The sequence below is a fragment of the Aulonocara sp. 'chitande type north' Nkhata Bay genome, linkage group LG7, assembly GCF_057382095.1.
Source record: "Aulonocara sp. 'chitande type north' Nkhata Bay isolate Kocher_YH1m ecotype deep benthic linkage group LG7, A_spYH_male_GT1.1, whole genome shotgun sequence".
NCBI lineage: Eukaryota > Metazoa > Chordata > Actinopteri > Cichliformes > Cichlidae > Aulonocara > Aulonocara sp. 'chitande type north' Nkhata Bay.
The window spans coordinates 39,896,732-39,917,410 of record NC_141350.1 but is presented as its reverse complement, the minus strand read 5'-3'; positions in this window follow the sequence as shown (position 1 = coordinate 39,917,410).

Sequence of the window (20,679 nt, the reverse complement as noted above, 5' to 3'; positions counted from 1 at the left end):
TCGCCCTCAAACGGTCAAATTTCCTCTGAAATATGGTAATTAAAGCAAGGTGGGTGCACTCCACAGCCACCCCCTCGAGGCACTGCTGCATCCACCTCAGCTCAGTCCGATCATTTTCATTGCATAAACGTCAAATTACATAAACACCAGCTTTAGACTTGCAGCACAGCCGGGCCTTCGGGTTGTGGGTGGCGCTCATTTTTTGATCACTGACGCCTCTTACATTCTGACACATCACCATTCAGGCAAGAATAGCTGAGTCTTTCAGGCTGCGGGGTCTTCTCATTTCAATAACCCAACTCCTACACCAGGCACCCAAGTGCACCGCTTCCGGCTCATCAGTTCATCTGAGACTGAAGCACAACTACGCTCTCATGCATGTGTGTGCACATGCATCTTTTTGCCTTGATACTTGACCTTTGCATTGCTCAGTGACAGCTCTCATTAGATTTGGCTTTGCAGTTGACTACTTGACGCCCACTGATGCTGGAGTGTTGTTAAGGAAGACTTCCTGTCAGAGTGGACGACGTCAATGCAAATACGATTAACCTGAAGAAGTGGTTATAAAGTGTTCAGGATTTGATTATTCAGTAAACTGGCAGCCACGTATCCTGGCATCTGATCATAACGTCACAAATGTCTTTCTGTTTTACATACACTGATTTTAGTTACCTAACTGTCTAAAAGTAAGTGACAGTGTGAGCGGACAAGCGGGATGCAAATGAGCTGCAGGGCCAGACTTAGGCCTGCAGATCATTTATTGGGCATTATTGGCCCAATAAATGATCTGCAGTGGTTTGTTTGAACATGTTAACACATGGGAAGATACATCAAATGCATAAATAAAGTGGATGTCATCCATGGGCTTCAAGAAAATTACTTGCCATGACATGTAGGCAGACAAAGCAACAGATGTTCCTCACATCACATTGACATCAAAATCATGATTAGGAGAACAGGCAAAGGTAAAATGAAAAGATTGGATTGCACGTCTTACAGGTGAGGCCCTCATTTCATGTAAAGGTTCATACAGAGTTTTCTAGGGCACAGTTCTGTGTGACCTGGGAGTAATTTCACTAAATAGTCTCAATTTACCCTTAAATCCGATTTAATCCTGCTTATTTGTACAACTTTTACAACACAAACTTTTACAAAAGCTATAATAACCACCTTCAAATGTGACCAAGAGAATATTATTTAAGATTAAATCATTTAAACACGTGTGTTCAAAAAAACATCGTGTTTTGGATTTCGGGGAAACGGTGACAGGGTTCAAAACAAGTGATGTCAGCCGCCACCAGAAGCAAACCTGTGTGTCGCACTGAGTGTGGGTGTGATTACGCAGTGACAGCTGGGTGAGATCATTACTGTTCGGGAAAGGGGGGAATAAAGAAAGGGGAGAGCTCAAAAACTGGGGGAGGGGTTGAGTATAATGGGTCTTGGGGGCAAATGGGTGGGAAGCTTTTATGGTGACATTCTTTCTCTGAGGAATGTGTGGAGTTGTATGCTGCAGATATATAAAAAGCAGGAGTTCAGTGAAGAAGAAAAGAATTTTAAACACGTCCTGTCTGTGTTTTGCACTTATGCTTGTGACAAGCAAGCTTGAAGACAGCAGAGGTTATAAATAGTGGTGATAAGTAGACTATATGAGGGGAGGGGAAGCGACAGAGGAGTGGATTGGGGGGGGGGGGGGGGGGGGGGGGAGACGGGTTACTCATAGGCTTCCAGTAAGAGGTCTGACTCAGCTACTGGAAGCCCCTTGACCCTGTCTGGAGACAATATGTTTTCCAATTATCTGTGTTTTTAAGTATGCCAAAGGAAAAAAGGCAGAAAAACAGTGCAGCAGTAAATATGTAAGCTAAACTACAGATTTCACTACTTTCCCTTTTCTGGCTTCAGAAGTGTGTAGAATCTTGTAAACTGTGGAGAGTGCACATCCATCCATGAAGCTGTTCATTTTCTGCTGCTTATCCAGTTCCAAGTCACAGGGCCGGCAGTCTCTGCAGAGCTGTACCACCACTCTCTTCAGCTGTTTTTACCACCAAGTTCCCAAGCCAGCATTGAGATATAATCTATCAGTGAATCCTGGATATGTCTTCTCCCCATTGAAATGTCTGAAACACCTCACCTGGGAGGCATCCCCATCAGATCCCTGAACCACTTCTCCTGCTGCAGATCTAAAATAAGTCCCCTCTAGATGCCTGATCTTCTCACCTTGTCACTAAAGGTCACCCCAGACACCCTTCAGGGGAAGCTGATATCTGCTGCTTGTTTTGGGAACCGCCCCACAGCCTGAGGCCACTGGTGAAAGCACTGGTGAATGTTGATCAACTAGTCAATCGACAGGTTTGCTGCTGGGTTCAGCGCTGCTGTCAACACAAAAACCCGTACGGTGTCTTTGCAGACGCTCCTTGGATCTGCCGTATGTTCAATCTCAAGACCTCTGATGTACTTGAAATGCTTGACTTGAGGAAACAACTCCTCCTTAAGCCGGGTGGAGCAGGCAATACACCCATTTCCGTCTGAGAACCATGGGCTCGTGCTCAGAGGTGCTGATGCACATCCCAGCAACGCTGCACTCAGCTGGAAACTGATTGCCTTCATTGCTCAGTGAAGACAATAGGACCACATAATCAGCAAAAAGAAAACCTTTGTCTGAGGGCGTACGTAGAAAACCGTACAAGTTTGACCACATTCTTACTGTGATTGTATATCAGCCCCAACAGCACGAAATCCCAAAGCAAACCCCTCAGGACACCAGTGTTTTAGTTTCTTGTCCTTTGCGCACAGATAATGAAGAACAACACCGATTGTATGCTTTTGTCAATCAGCCAAATCAACAGGCCTCAAATCGGTTTTAATGATGTTTTGACTTCTAGAAAGCACATGAGTATGTGAGTCACCGTTTAGATGAGCTGATTCACTCTTCATCATTCCCCAGTCCTATAAAAAGAAGAGAAACAAAACCCTAATGCATGCACCCCCTCCCTGCCACAAGTCCTGCATGGGCTCATTGTCCCACCCCTCTCTCATACTGCGCCGTCCTTTCCTTGAAGTGATCCGTCTTTCTCTTAGACCTTGTGACCTTCAAACAGCGTTCCTATAGCGACGCTGAGACGAGAGAAAGGGGATCATTTTCACCCACGGGAACAGTAATGACAGAACCTGCTGATCAGAGACTCCATTATGAGTCACATGGCCGATCTGTTGAAACACGCCAACTTTTGCAGCATATGTAATGTCTCATTCTTCTGTTCATATTTTTTTTATTGGCCTTTAAATATTGAAAGAACAAGGGAAATGCAGGTGTTTGATTATGTAACGGATGACTAAGGTTCAAACGTCAGTCGTCATCTGTGTGTGCTTTCTCCTGCTGTCGAGCACAGTTACAAACGCCCGATGAGGCATTAAATCAAGAGAAAGGAAAATGACTGTCCCCTCATTCCCCTAACTTTTTGTGTTTTTGGCGTTTTCTACACTTGGCACGGATTTTGTTCTCACTGTTTGAAAATACACAACAGCTCATGAGAAAAAAAGGAGTTTTGTTGTCACCTGGTTATATAACCCATGCAAAAAAGAGGAAACCAAAATTTAGTTGGTGCATTTCCATCCTTAGTGTGAATCAACTGTTTTAAGTTGCTTAAATTAAAGATAAAGCAGCAAATTTGAGGGGTAAATTGCCTGATCTTTCAATGAGACTCCCCCATCTTTCTCTTTTGACCTGTCTGGCTCTTTCTGTGGAACTCTCTGCTGATGGATGGTATAAAGACAGAGGGACTGTTTCCTGGATGTGCCCTCAACTTCCATGTCACACACACAGATATCCTCCTAGGATGGGAGGTACACATTTAAACACATGACCCATGTCCACACAGGCGCACCTTACATCCTTTTTCAGTAGAGAAGTTAATATCCTTACGCTGACCTACATTAACTTGTTGTTATTGTATACCACAAGTGTCTGATAAAATGTCTGTGAACATAACAAATCATTCATAATATGCGTGTGCACACATTTTAGGCAGCTTATAAAAACACAGCATGTACCTGTGAAAAGACATGGGAAAAGCGGATGAACCCACGTTACATAATTCTCATCAGGTAAAACGTTCTGCCAAAAGCTACAACGAAAAAGTAAATCAGTGCACAGATAATTATATGAAATGTGCAACAGACTTGAGCCACCATTTGTTTCTTAATATTTGGTTTAATGGGAAATGGGTGCAGTGGTTCATTGAAACATGTGCAAACGCACATGGAAATACAGCATTTAGGGCAAAAACAGGTCTGTACAATTTTAGCAAGCTTGAATATCAATATGTGGTTTAATCACCTTCATTGTTCAACACAGCCTGAGAAATCTATAATTTTTCTTTAAGCAGTCTTCAGGAATAGTTCTCCAGGCTTCTTGAAGGACATTCCAAAGCTCTTCCTTGGATTTTGGCTGCCTCTTGTTCCGTTCGCTCTGATGCTTTCCAGATGGTAGGATCAAAGTCTGACGGTACTTTTCTGCATTCAAAATTCCACCAATTTTGAAAAAATCCCCAACACCACTGGCTGAAAAGGGGCCCCAAACCTTGACAGAGCTTTCACTCTGTTTTACAGATGGCTGTAGACCAGGGGTCTCAAACTTACGGCTCGGGGACCATTTGCGGCCCACGTCGCCCCTATTTGCGCCCCATATATTGACATGAAAAACTATAATGCAATTTGGCCCTTGAAGTTACTTTTTCTGTTAGGGAGAATTTGTTTGCTGTTGAGTGCAATGTTAAAATAAAATTTTTAAAAAGCAGAAAATTCTTTAATATGAAGGTGATATGAGCAGAGATACAAACATGTTGAGGAAATGACTGTGTTAGTTCAGTGATTTGTAAAGAAAATTTTCACTAGCAGTCAAAAATGTATGTGTACATGTGTGTCTGCATTTTTATTTTGTTAAATATGGTAAATGGCCTGTATTTGTATAGCGCTTTTCTAGTCCCTAAGGACCCCAAAGCGCTTTACACAACCAGTCATCCACCCATTCACACACAGGTGATGGCAGCTACATTGTAGCCACAGCCACCCTGGGGTGCACTGACAGAGGCGAGGCTGCCGGACACTGGCGCCACCGGGCCCTCTGACCACCACCAGGAGGCAACGGGTGAAGTGTCTTGCCCAAGGACACAACGACCGAGACTGTCCAAGCCGGGGCTCGAACCGTCAACCTTCCGATTACAAGGCGAACTCCCAACTCTTGAGCCACAATCGCCCAAGAACAAAATTATAGCAGAAGTGCTGCCATGTGTCTGGCCAGAAAGAGAGTACCAATGTGTTTATTTGGTTGTTCAATGAAAGGGTTCAGTTAGTTAAGAGTGAGAAAAAAAATTGTATTTGCAGTTTTGTCTTGTTATACAATATTTGAAATTTAAAAAAAAAACTATTTTCTGAAATATTTGTGGGTGCTTTCTTGTTTGTTAATTAGTTTTTTTGTACTACTTGAACACTAAAGTCACCCTCCAATGAGACGAGTGTGCCAGCAGTGGCCCACAGCTCATTTAAGTTTGAGACCCCTGCGACAGACACTCACTGTGGGACCTTCTTCCTGATGTCCAGCATACATATTGATTAACATTTGAACCAAAGATTTTGAATTTGGATTCATCGCTCTAAGAGACCCCTTGATGTTAATTTAGTTGTTGTGTAGTTTTGTATACCTCAGCTTTTTCTCCCATTTCCCTCCCTTAAGAACTACGTCTTGACAGCCATCCTACCACTGAGACCATTCCTGATGAGACTGTAGTGAACAGTAGATGGATCAACTGAAGGACCAGAAGCATCTCTCAAGTGCCCTGTTAGATCTTTGCTGCTCTAGTTCTTACTTTTTAAGGACGTGACTTTCAGATATTGTTCATCTGCTGTTGATAGTTTTCTAGATCTGCCGCTGCTTCTTTTGGCTTTCTTGACCAGTTTCCTCAACATTTTTAAAAACACACAGCACACACTGCTAAGATACACCAGAACTGGCTAATAGAACTTTGGGACTCACTTTGTTGGTACAAAATAACAATTTGTTGCCTGTCAAACAGTTTTATCTTTGGCGTTTTTTAATTGATTCAGCTAAAGAAATGGGAACAAATTATGTTTTTGTGACAGTCTGCTCATAACAAAGTGCCTAAAGATATAGTTTAAAATTGGTTTTTTGTTAAGCTGTTTGTTTTGTGTGGACACAACACTGCTTCATCCATTGAGTTGCTCCTTTTTTCTGTCATGTGAAGGCTGTGTGCAGGCAGGAGTGGTAGTAGGAGGACCCATTGTGCAGACACTCAGAGGTGGACAGTAACTCCAACTCAGATTTATTGCTAAACTCAAAAGGTAACAAATTTGCAAATAAACGTACACAGACAGAACACACAGCAAGAAAAGGGCAGATCACAACACAGACACAGAGAAATCAGGGAATGAGTAACAGGAGGGAAACACAGCTGGGGCAACTCAGGCCTAACCAAACAGGGGAAGCAAAACCAGATACATTAACATAAGACATGGACCTTCAAAATAAAACAGGAAACAGACTGAACTTAGAGACACAGACTCACAAGCAGGCACTGTAACAGAGACGTGGGAACAGGGCAGACACAGACATTGACTGGACACAGAATAGAGGGAGTATGGAAACCCAAACCTGAGAACTACATAATCAAACATCAAGAAGAACTGGGGAAAAATTAGAAATGCAAAACAGAAACCAAAACCTTCACAAAAACAAACTAAGATGAGAACACCAATACAAAGGTACAAAACTGAAACCACTGGGTCAACAACCCAGGTACCCTAACATTTTCTGCTTGAATCATTCATGGGTGAATGATTCAGACATCAGTGATAAGTGGCCTGACAAACAAACAAACAAAAAAAACCCATTCTTCTGAAAATGGTCAGGACTGGACTGAAAATGAGTGAAAACATTTTGAAAGCTCTGAGAGCTCAAGACCAGTTTTAAAAGATTACAAGAAAATCTGGCTGCTTGGGAGTAAAATATAAAGAAATGAGGAGTGTCTCAAGACTTTTGCACAGCTGACCTTACACTGACCTTACTGTCTGTTTTTCCACTACAGATAGGTAAGATAACATTCTCAGTGTTGACGATGCCTCTTCTTTCTTAAAGTGCTTTGTCATTAGGTTTTCCGTGTGACCATGACAAACAGCACTGATTTGCATTTCTTTGGAATCTTATTTGGGGAATTTTGCAACAACAAGAAGAAATGTATAAAAATAACAGAGTAATACAGCTTTGTTTTCAAAGAAAGTTAGTTGTGGCTTTATTCTGCACTCTGAAGGAGGTCACATTTCTCTCCACTCACTCACTTTCTCTACTTGGTTTGCTTGCTCTCAATTATCCCTCCTCTCATGTCCCTGTTTACTATCTAATTAAAGCTGACGACCCATGAAGCCTAAATATTTAAAAGGAGGCAGTAAACACATATTCAAGTAACCTTTTTTAAATACACAGCGTAGGCACTTCTGCTTTTCTTTCAGCTCCATATCGGCACAAAGTGCCCACTCCACTACCTCCTCATCTTACCAATAAACTGTTAACCCAATAGAGGTCTGAGGTGGGTTGTAAGCTGCCCACGCTCTTACTAAAAACAAAAGTAAAGATACATCTGGGAGTGAGCACAGTCTGTGAATGGTTTGATTTACTTCTGTAATTTCACTGTAGCTCTGGTGGTTTTACTGTAAACCACTCCTACACTGTCTGCAGATGTGGCACTGGATTTAGTGGGAGGGAATAAATGTCTGTAGTGAGTGTGTGTGTGTGTGTGTGTGCTTTGCTTCATGTTCAAACTAAATAGGATTCTGAGGAATTTTCTGTTTTCAGAGTGTTTTTAACTAAAACTGAATTTACTACATGGGATTATGAATCAGTCACAGTGACTCAGATACTCTAAAAACGACCTGTAGACTCACTGAACTCTGACCTCGAAGAGCTTCAGAGGAGCTATGCAGAATATAGTCATGTTTTGAAATAAAGAAGAGTCCAGCAGTCTGGACTATTCTATTATGTCCATCTTGCGTGCTGCACAATAACATGTAATATTTAGTATCTACTGTTATCTACTGTTAGCTAGTTTATTGTGATGGTATTGTATTTACCATGTTGCTCCTTTTTGTTTGTTTTCTCTTCTGTTTTTTCTTATCTCCATACAGGTGATCCAGGTGTTTTGTTTGTTTTTCTTTTTTTTTCTCTTCCCCCCTTTCTCACCACCTCTTCTCCCCTCTGTTTTTCTTTCTCTCCCTCTCTTTCTTTCATTCTTTCTCCCTGTCCTATCCCCCAGTCATGTCTGTCCCATCTGTAACAACCGAAAATCAAATAAAAAAAATACATAATTATAATAAAGGTCAATCAAATGGACCAATATGGCAAGTCCACGATGATCCACTTGGTAAAGTAAATCCACTTGGCATCTTTGTTGGCCTTCAGACAACAATTCTGATGGCTAAAGATCCAAACGGGACAGGCAAAAGAAGTCTCCACATAGTTCATTTTCAGAAATCAAGCTTTAATGTTTAAAATAGGCTCTATTGAACCCACATTACAAACTGTTCCTTAGTAATGTTAGTGAGAAGAACAAAAGCAAACAATCAGCACTTAAAATGGAAAAACAAACAAACCCCAGTCCCTTTGGTGAACATGAAAATGAACTCCTTTCATGCTTTGAGAGCAAACAGCCAGGGACACTGTCTATGTCAGTGGTTCCCAAATGGAGTGGTCGAGGGGAAATGACGAACCATTAGGTAAGTGAAGGGATTTTGTGACAGCTACACTATTGTGCAGAGCAGACTTGATCACACCTTTTAAACAGGAGTGAGTTCAGGTGAGAAGCACTCTCACCTGCCTGCAGCAGAACTTTGGCCTTTAAGCTAAAACAACTGTTTGACTGAGTGAAAAACTGCGTTTCAAACCAGCATCAGCCGGTGTCAGTCTGTACAAATAAGTCACACTTAAAGTGGATTCTCCTGTTTGTTCATTGTCTCTCATCACACACGCACACTCATTATGTTAATCACATTACCTGGATATCAGATTGCATACTCCAACAGTCTTAAATATTTCACATGGACAATATTAAAGTTAGGAATTACATTTATAATAAAAAATGTATATCAGTACACACTAGTTGTCAGTAAATAAATCTTTTTTTCTTCTTCTTTTTTAACTCTGTGAAGGGGAGTCCATTGCTGTTGTTAGATGGTCAGAATTATGAGTGTGACAGCACATTAAAAAAAGAAACAAACTGTCAGCAGCCAGAACAAGTAAAGCTTTTGTTTCTTTGGTTTCAGGTGGTGTGGGGGATCTCACAAACCCTCACATGGGATTTATACCTCTGTAGGTATGTTGTAAATGCAAACCCCTGTGAGACCCTAGGACATAATGTACACACTAACCTCGCATGGGCCTTCCTCATCAGTGTTGTTGATTCCTCCTATGCATCTCCAGCTACTTCATCGTTTCAGTTTTTCAGTTAATCAGTGAAAGAATAATACTCATTGCCCATATATAAATAATAATAACCAAAGTCTCTGACATGTCAGCAAATTCCCGCAGAGAGTTTGCCAAACCTATCAGAACAGACATGAGAGACTCTTCAGAGAACTGGAAAAACTTGTGGGACAATTATGTTTGAATTAGATACAAAAACTGAGCACAACAAAGAGAAGGGACCCAAGAGGGGGGGAAAGAGTCCCAGCATTTCATTTGTTTCTATCTTGGCTGGCAAGATAGAAACAAATGGCTGCTAGAAAGCCACAGATTCACAGCCACAAGGTATTTAACAAAGAATTCACCATGGACAAGCATGGATGCTGCTAACAGCTCTGGCCACTTGTGTAGGTTATGTTGTAGGCTCAGGAGGCATCTTATTCAGATGCCTGAACCACATTACCTGTCTTCTTTGAGGAGCAGCCTCTTTAGTCCAGATGACAGAGCTCCTCACACTATCTTCAAAAGAGAGCCCAGCCATTTTGTAGGAAACTCATTTCCATCACTTGGGCCCCAAATCAAATTTTTTGGGTCATTACACAGAGTTCGTGACAATAGGTGAGGGTAAAAACGTAAATCAACATCTTTGCTTTTATGCTAAGCACAACAGATCCCCTTTGTGAAGCACCACCTTTGGTGGATGAGGGGTTTGTTTCAGTGGTCCCATCTGGGGCAGTTTGCTCCTAGTGGGGTCTCCCAAGGCAATTTGGTCCTGGGTGAGGAGCCAGACAAAAAGTGGTTCAAAACCCCCACACACAATGACCGTTAGACCAAGGGACTACTCTGCCCAGGACAGTGTAACCAGGGTCCCACCCAGGAGCAAAGGCCCGGGCTTCTGAGCGAGCACCTGGTGGGTGGGCCTTAGCCCATGAGGCCCCACCAGGCATAGTAGAGTGAAGTAGCATAGGTCTGCTCTCCTGTGAGCTTACCAACCACAGGAGGGACCACAGAGGGTTTGGTGCCTCGTCGACTCGGTGACAGTCAGAAGCAGGGCCCTGGCGGTCCTATCTCTGACTTCCAAATTGCAAAAATAAAATTTTTGGAGTGTGTGAAACCGTCTTGTGGTGATTGTTTTGCAAAGAGAGAATTTGCAGGAGTCATTGTGATGCATCGTGGAGTTCAAGAATAAAATAATTTGGTGGTAGAGTCCAGTAACAGTGATGGCAGTTTAGCTCACTGGGAGGAGCAGGTGACAGTATGTTGCATGGCTAAAAGTGGCAGGCAAGGGTTTGACCCCGGTCCTTTGCCACGGGTCTTCCCCTCTCTAGTTTCCTGGCACTCTTTACTGTATCAAATAAAGCCAGAAAAAATATTTTTAAAAAGAGACCAATAGCAGCGTTTAAAGTGGGCTGATTATGATTTTCCTTATTGCTGTCATACTCTTGAAAGAGATGCAAAGCATATTCATGCAATGTATTCTACCAGAGTCTGGAAATTAAAATATATATTTATCAGTGATGCTGATATATTAGTGTGTTTGTTTCTTGTGATGTTGAACGTAATAAGCTGGATTCGTTTTGTTTTATGCTACAGCATTTTCAAATAAAAAAAGTTAAAATGATTTGTTGTATTAATGCACATTTTTCTTTGGCCACTTTCGTCACCGTGACCCAGAATCTTTATACTTTGAAGAAAGTAGGACGGCTGCTCACATTCCTCACATTCTTCTACATAATAAGATGGCTATATTCATTGTAGTGACCAAATGTACATTGTCTACACTAACCGGGAAGAATGCAAAGGAATCTGAGGGCATTCTGGACTTTCCATTGTGTACCACCATGGATCAGTGAAAAACAAACATATTTTCAAGCAGGGGCTGTATTGTTTCTCCATATGTTGTTGTGCTGCAGATGAATTCAGTGTCCAGCTGAGTCCAGCTAAAAGCGTTTGTGCTGGCCTTAAGTTGCAGGTGCAGGTTCACAATCAAACCCCGGGGAAGGAAATGGAGGGGAGGGGTCTGAGTGTGACACAAACAGGAAACGAGCTTTGTGTTCCTGCTTGCTCCTTGGTGCACACGAAAGGTTTATTCCAAACTTTGTGTTTTTCCAGGGTATTTTGTGGGCTTTGCCAGGAGCTTACATAACAAACACTAGTGGGAGATATCAACTTACTAAAGCACTAAAATCTGTAACTGACCAAATTTTTAGCTTCACTCAGACTTATGTGAGTGCAGATCTGAGTTACTAATTAGTGGGAGCTCTGGGCAAAGTGCCATCAGTTATTCAGGAATTGGCTCCTTATATAAAAAATCCCTTCTTTCAGTTTGTTGTTCATTAGATATGGGACACCTGTCCTCCTTGGACTTGTTGATGTGTGATGACGCAAGCCTTTGTAGTGTTGTAGGAAGTTCTCTGGAAAAGAGTATGAAGCAATAACAAACCCGAGAGTTTCAAATCTGCAAAAAACAGCTTAAAACCACAGAAACAAACAATCTTATTTCAAAGAAGAGGGTGAGCTTATTACTGAAATGTGATCTCCTTTTAATAATTTATATTCACAATGACTTGGCGGTCTGTGTGCGTGTTTGAGAAAGAGGCATGTCCTGCACATTGTGGGAACAGATCGTTCCCCTGCACAGGAAAGACGTTAGGAGCAACAAGGGTGTTGGGAGAGGAGAGGGAGGGAGACCGGGAGAGTGACGGGTGGGCTTTTCAGGGAAGAGAGGAAAGGAAAGGAGAACACCCTCTCGGCCACACAACAAAACCTTTCTCTCTGTCCCTTCCCCTCAACCCCTCCACCAACACGTGCAAAGTGTTTAACAGTAAGTGCACTGCAGCGCTGCACGACAACAAATAGTGCGTCACTAACGAGTCACAGCAAACATTCCAGTGCGTCTGCATTTTGTTTGCTGTCCACTTACTCCCGCCGTGCTAGATTTAAAACGCGTCTCGAGGCAGTTTGTTGTGGGAGGGGTCATGTGTTTGTTTGTCTGTGATGTTTTCCAGTTTTGAAAGTCAGTGTTTGTCACTGACTCCTGCACAACATAAGGAATACCTGAAATAGTTTTTGCCTGAGTTTGACCTTAGAAAACGTTTCAAAAAAGAAAAAGAAGAAGGTTTGGCATCTGCACAGGGTTTGTGCAAATCTGTAGTAACTAATACAAAAATAAGAGACTGTTTGTGGGTTAATCAATTTTGCAGTTTGACCGTAGCTGTTTCATAACAGAAATATATCCTCCATGTCTGGTGGAAACATTATTGTCAAGATTTCAATAAGGAAAAAAATAAATTCCGCCAAGACTGCCAAGAGTCTCCGAGTTTATCCAACTAGATTCAAAAGTGTTTCATAAGAGCGAAGATAGCGTCAGTTCTTAAGTGAGTCTGTAATCCTTTGGTTAGGTTTAATAGTTTTCACATGGATAGCTGTACAAATGTACATAAGGTTTTCATACATCAGCAGTGATTTGTGACCTGAATCTGGACCGTAAACAGCTCTTCTTTTAACGCCAGCACCAAAGGGTGGGAAGGATTTGCTTGTTTTTGGAGTGAAGTGCCACTTCAGCTCCACTCATGGCAGTGATTCGTTCCTGTAGCAAAAGACAGACACAGAAGTGGGACGGGAAAGAAAGAGAGAGTGGGGAAATCAAATTATAACTGAGCTATTTAGCATTTGCACAACCTTTAGAGGTGAAGCGAACCTATTAAATTATTGCATAACAGCGACGCTTGCTATTATTGGCTTTAATAGGGCAAAAAACAATAACGTGTACAAAAATCAACATTTTTTTGTAACAAGTGGGGCATTTCCACAATGTTTCACATCATAAAAACAAATGTTTTTACTACTACATTAGTCAGCAACTTACAATGTCATTGCCAGCCACATTTCGCCTGTCCAAGAAAACCAGCAAAATACTCTTCAATCATTAATCCAACCATTAGCATTTTAAATACATTGAATGTGTTGGAACTCGACTAATGTTACTTCCCTTGTGTCTCATTCTGCTTCACGGAGCCGGGGAAACAAACAGGCCAGACTAGACCAGGAAAACAAAATGAAAGACTCTTTCACAAAGAGCATATGTAGCAGTCCCTTTTCATTCTCAGGTTTCTGAACACTGCTGTTGTCAAAGCTCCTGGAATCTATGTGGTAAGCACAGAGACCGCAGACTGTATATAGATGATGGTCACAGTGTGATGTCACCCTTTGGTTAGAGAAATCCTGTTTTGAAGCTTCATCATTTTTTTCTAATGTTAACCCATGTTAACACTATAAACATGCACTAACACTGAGGGACCGGACAGAGCGTCATGCAACAAAGAAGCTTGAACTTATACTGGCTGACATCATCCTTAAATGGGTCCCCACCGCACCATTACATAGCAAACAGATGCCTGCATCTATATTATGACCCTAATGTCAGAGAACCTTTAATATCATGGTCCTCGGGTCTTGAAACCAGAGTTTGTTTGTCACGATTTATGATTTTGGTCTTCTGTTTATAATGTTTCATATTTTCTGGTGCATTTTTTACCCAAAGTTCTTTGCTTTAGATGATAGGTTCGCTATGTTTGCCTAGTCTTGTCTTTCTGTCTTTCCATGTCAATTTTACATGTCTGTCATCTGTTTAGTTACTTCCTGTTCTAATTTGCTGGCCTTTTGTGCCTTGGGCTTTCCAGTTTAATTTTCTTTGTCTCGTTTGTCCCGATTTGTCTTCTTTGTGTCGCCAACTCTTTGTGTTTCCTAGAGGCAGGCAGATTGATCCAAATATCGTTAGTATTGTTACTAATGGTGGTATTGGGATGGGACCAATATTAACGTGGTAGAATCGATGCTTTGTTTCTATCCTCTAAGTTCATATAGCTCACTGAATTGTGTGTGAATTGATATACCTCAAACATGAACATGAAAAATATCTGAACCTTTTTGCTCAGTATTGGTATTGGCAATACTAACCCTGTATTTACTTGGTATCATATTGATACCACAATTTGCAGTGTCGCATTGCACAGCTGTGTACCCGTCACCTCATTACATTTGTATAAATTGTCTGTGTTGCCCATTTCCCTTCTACATGTTCTCTCTCATGGTTGTGTGTCTCCCTGCTCTGATTTTTTTGTTTCGCTCTTTTCCTGTGAAATACCAGCAACAGGGCTGAATTTGGAGTTCATTCCCTGTCTCCCGAGTCCTGCATTCACATCCAAATCCTGCCAACCACACAGCCGTTTATCACATTTAAGACAAATCCGGAGCAGCGATGGCACAGTCAGCGCAATAAAATGACAGTTTGACGAGGCAACACAGTGACATTTTTTTAAATAAAAAAATAAATCAAATGACTCCCAGATTATTGAGGATCAGCTTTACAATACACAGTGCTGTTTAGCTCATAGCTGTGGTCAGTCACTCATTTGTCTGATGGAGTCCCAGCAGCTCTCACTAATTCCCTCATATAAATAATACAAACCACTCTGTGCCAAACACACGCTGCTGAGTGACAAGAGAGAGGCAAAATTTGTGACTTAAGGAATTAAAACAACAGCAGATCACCAACATTTGGTTGACCGCACAAGAGCTGAATGCGATCTTTGAATCTGCTTTGGGCATGGCTTACATTTAAAAACAAGACCGGTCCAGGGCCGCATGCTCTGCCAAGGCTGGAAATTTCTTTTAAAGTGAAACAAATCCCTGGATCCAGGATATCTGGATCTGGATTAGTTTGTCATATTTTCTTAAGAACATGAAGATGATATATTGTGAAGATGTATTGCAAAATGGCAAAGAAAGCTTCCAAAAATTCCTGGATCTAGATTAGGATTGACTCCATGACGCCTTAGCTGTGCCAGACTCTGCCTCATCCATAAATTTTGGACAGACAAACAAAACCAAACCAATCAAATAACCTCCTTGGCAGAGGAAATAACGTTCAAGTGAAAATGTTGCATTTAAGTTTTGCTTCTGTTAATATTTTAGTAGATTAAAGTGCTGCTGAGGTGCACCAAAATTCACTTTGGAGTAGAACTAAGGATACAACAGTTATCAGAATACAACTTCTGGTTCATGGAGAGCATCAAAATGTGAATAATTTTCACGAAACCCAGTTGTAAACATGAAATTAGACCACTCTGCAGACAACAATAGCTGATTCATATCTAACTCACTTACTTTCTTGGTTCAGTTTGACCTTCTGACCCCACTTTTTGTCTCAGATTCTCAGTCGTGGCCTCCTAATTAGTTCAACTTTACAATTGGCTCTTTCATACCGAGGCCCTCGCTGTCTTCCCAAGCTCAGTGTTGTTTTTCAAAAAAAGATGCGACACCACGGAGCTGTTGTACTAGTTGTGCTGGTTTAGGTGGAGATAAAGGAATCTGTTAAAGGAAGGTCTAAAAAACAGTGGGTGATGGAGCTTGTGTTAATGCATAGTGAAGAGCTTTGTGCATTCGTTGATGTATACAGTACTGTTAATCTTTTTGATGGTGCATTTATTTTCTTTAAGTATGCCTACTTTACTATGTTTCTTCTTTGCAATGTAATCATACACTGATTAAAAATCATGACTGTATCTTGAGGGGAACATTCACTTTCAATTTCTCTAGCCCCCTCCACATTATGTGCTAAATTCAGTTTTAGCTTGTTTAGTATTTTGGGAAGGTTTTCAGCAGCCACTTGTGTAAAAATAGCTTTTGAATCAGAATCATTTGCTGAGAAAATGTATCACCGTAGCTAAAGAAAAGATCAGAGGAAAGTTTCACTGAAAGAAATCTGATGTTAACTTCACATGTAATGCATTTCCTTCTTTTAAACTCACAAACAAGTCTTGTTTGTTTTTACAGACTCCAGGCTACAACACAAGTGACTGAAAGCCAACCAGCAGCAAAACTGTGGCAGCACGTCACACTGTTGAGCTGCAGTGTCCTGTACGTGTCATCGATCACATGTTCGAGTATTTTATGTTATCGTAAATGTTTGCTCGGTGAGATAAAGCGATGCTCCGTGTCTGCTAGTGACAGAGTCCAGCTCCTGCCTTTGTGCAAAAGCAGAAGCAGACTATGTTTTGCTTAGAAGTCTTTTAACAAAGTTAAATTATCTGATCAGCTGCAGGGTCAACTGGTGGCAGTGAGTCAGGCGAGCAGCTGCCAGCAGCCATTGTGTTTGGAGCGTGACCTTTGTCACAGTGATGGAGAGGAAGAGTTAAAATGAGAGCAAAACAGTCCTCGTCTGAAAGTGTGAAATTGTGAAACAAGGGAAACAAGCGGCGCCTACGTGTGTGTACGTGTGTGTGTACGTGTGTGTACGTGTGTGTGTGTGTGTGTGTGTGTGTGTGTGTGTGTGTGTGTGTGTGTGTGTGTGTTTCAGTGAGTGACAAAATAACATAGAAAGAGAAAGAGCAAAGAGGTGCATGTGGACCATAAGCCATTTATGTAAATTTCTGCACGCATGCAGCTCTAAAAGTGTATACCTGTGCTTCAATGTTTTCTAATGGGCTTTTTTGTAAAAGCAAGCACCAAATCTCCTTTCACATGGCAGTTTATAAAGCTGAACATGGAAAAAATAAACAACACAGATGACCAAAATGTCCCCTTGCATGAGCACGTTTGTTCCATTTCTTCAACTTTCTTACCATTTTGGAAAAAAAAATGTACGCTCATTTCCTCTCATCCCATCCCATCCTTCCTCCTCTACAATTTCCCTTCCCATCACTCATCACTTTGAGCGCTGATCCGGCAGATGTTGCCCATCTTTATTTTCTCAGGACTTTGAGAGGAAAGCACTTGTAAGGTGGGATAGCTGGGCCTCAAGCTGGAACTCAAGTCTGTTCATTTTAAATGTTAAAACTATCAAGAAGCATAGGTGCACCTTGCTAGTACTGCCTTGGGCCCCATTTTACCTTCAGAACTGCTTTAATTCTTCACGGCACAGATTCAAAAGGTGCTGGAAAAATTCACCTGACATTTTGGTCCATATTGACAAGACAGCATCACACAGTTGCTGCCATGATGTCAATCTCCCGTTCCACCACATCCCAAAGGTGCTCTACTGGATTGATATCTGGTGACTGTGGGGGCCATTCGAGTACAGTGAACTCACCGTCGTCTTAAACAAATCAGTTTAAGATGATTTGAGTTTTTGGGCATGATGTTTTATCATGGTGGGAGCAGCCATTAGAAAATGGGTATACTGTGGTGGACATGGACGGTGACGATACTCAAGCAAGCTGTGGTGTTTAGATGATGCCTAACTGGTGTTAAGGGGCCCAAAGAGTTCCAAGACAACATCTCCTATATTATTACATCACCATCAACTTTTGATACAAGCGTGGATGGATCCTTGTTTTCATATTGTTTGCACAAAGCTCTACCATCTGAATATAGCAGCAGGAACTGAACCTTATTCCTGCTGCACAGCAAAACCAAAAAAACAAGGTTTTTCCAATCTTCAGTTGTCCAATATTGGTGAGCCCAGTTTCCTGTTCTCAGCTAACAGGTGCTGCTGTCGCCCATCTGGTCCAAGGATTAATGGGGGTTTTGTGTTCGGAGATGATCTTCTGCATATCTTGCTTGTAAAAAGTGGTTCAGTTACTGTGCATTAGCATAATATTCGAATATTAGAGTTGTAGTTCCTTATTAACAGTATCCTTGATTGTCTTACATTCATTTTCCCATCTTTGATCACTGCTATCAATGCCTGTGTTTTATGATGTACTTTCTTCTCTGTAAGTCACACCTCACTTCACTTTCACACACATGCACACACACACACACACACAAAGACTCTAAGGTGTCCCCGAGCAAAGGCAGCAGCTGGTCTCAGCATCAAGTTGCATGTTTTGGCAAAGAAATATCAAATATCTTAAAAGTTCCCCTAAACATTTGAAGAGGTGCCTTTAGACATGGAATACACACACACACACACACACACACACACACACACACACACACACACACACACACACACATGCACAGCACACACACATGCACAGCACACACACAAGCAAAGTGTGTTAATAGTGTGGTATATTATATGAGCCAATGATGGAGAGAGAGCACTTACCATAATAAATGACTGATCGAGCTCTAGTCTATCCCCCACACACACACCACCACACCTGAGCTGTGTTTTGTTAAGTTTTGTTAGAAATGCCATGATATTTCAGGCAAACTGCCCAGAGAACAGGAAAAAACCCTGCAGGTTGTTAATTATCCACCTCCTGTCTGAGCGAAAGAATCCCGACCTTCTAAATCTCCTTCTGTCGCTAATTTTCCCCAGCATTCATCTTTTCTTTCTCTCCCTTCTTATGCAACCTGTTCATGAATACAAAATGGATGTGTCACTCAATTATTGTTTTCATACTGGAAATGGGCGAATGGCTCAGGCCAAGGTTTACACCAGAGCCCACACAAGGTTTTAAGCTTCCTTCCATTAACTTTATTTTTACTCCGGTATCAAAACAGTGAGTCATTTATCTTCCCTGCATAGGTGCATAATGTGCTGCACTTTTTCTTCTCTTGTAGTAGATTGTCCCCATGCAAGCAGAAACCAATACAAGTGCAAGCACGAACACACATGGCAACTTTCTGTTTTCTTTACATGTTCATTTATAAACATTGTAAAGTGGTGACTGCGTAAGAAGCAGGGTTTGAGTCTCTTCCACCCAGATGTGTGATGTGTTTTTGTTGTTTTAGTTGCTTTTGGGGTTAAATCAGTCCCAATCCTCTATCTCTTCCAGCTCCGTGCTGTTTAGCTTGGAACCAGGTGGTTCCTGTTCTCTAACTTGTGCAGTACAGTTATGTAGCTGTTCAATCTCAGAAAACCGCCCACATTTCAGGTCCTTAAGATAGATTTATATGAAATATTTGTACGACATGTTGCCTGCTTTACTGCGAGCAGCGGAAGACTGAATTGAGTTTATTTTTCAGCTAATCTCTTTTGTATTAAAGATAATCTTTTGCCGTTATTTGTACTTTTTGTCTTTATTCGAGCACTTCTCCTCCCACAACACCACAGTTTGTCCCAGTCCTTTGATTGACTCCAGCAGGGAAAAACAACTGAGTTTGCACTATGACAAATCCCCGGCGTGCCGAGTAAATCATCTTTGTAAAAGTGAAAACGAAACGCACAACATCTGTTTTGATTTGTAAAACTGCATATAACGCAAATATGGTAACTCAATTTTGATTGTTGCTTTGATTTCTGAATATAGATTAGTGAAACTTTTAGTGCAGTCAGAAAAAAATGTTACATTTACCAAAAGAAAAGCTGTGTGGTTAAAAACAAATAGGATTGAGGATGATGGCGTGATGCGCCAATCAGTCTGAAACAGGGTAAATCTGGACTCCTCAGCCCACATGACCCTTTATCTTTGCTCAAGAGTTCTTTATGCTCCTGAGCAAATAGACAGTGAATCAGTTTGTGATACTCCTGCTAAAATATATCTCAGTTAATAGTGATGTTAATGAACTTTAATAAACTTTTCCCAGTTTTTTTGTTTTTAAAAGATTTTTTCCTGTCATCAGCTTCATTAAGTTTAGCAAAAAGTGTGAAATTAGACAAAAATAAAGACTGGTTTGATCTGCTGTCTGCTAGCTGAGCTTTAAAAACCTTTACAACCTAAAAGACAAGACAGTAATCCTCTCAGCGTGGGATCCAGGCTCATTAAAATAGTCCACTTCTCCTGTCCTGAACTGTGACCCACTTTGGTTGTGACCCTTTCGGTTTAAGAAACCAGGCTGCAGAATGTATTATTCAGTCTGCTGGGAATTAAACCTTGGGAACCTGGGAATTTTCTGCCAATTATCCAATCTGGGGAGAGATACGTGGACAGGTTGCTCTCTGTCACAAGTCACAAGTCTTTACCCAAAGACTGGACCGAGAATAATCTTGATTTTTGAGTCAAAATATAACATAATTTTACAAAAGCCCATATGAGCCCATAATCTCATCAGGAGTCTTTACATTAGTCAAACAAACAGCCCATAGACTTGTATAGGACCAGAAGTATTTTTGTAACTGCAACTGTCGCCATCTGGTGGCCTTCAGATAAAATGCAGCTTTACGGCACTTTAGCTTGACTCTTCTCTTCTTAGCACTTACAGCCCAATCTCAAAATTACTTTTTATTGCTATGATTTTAGAAAGGGTCGTGGTTCTATCTAAGTTAACCTTTTCTGCTGCTGCTTCTAAGTTCAGGTCCTTTTCCACTTCTCTTGCCTACG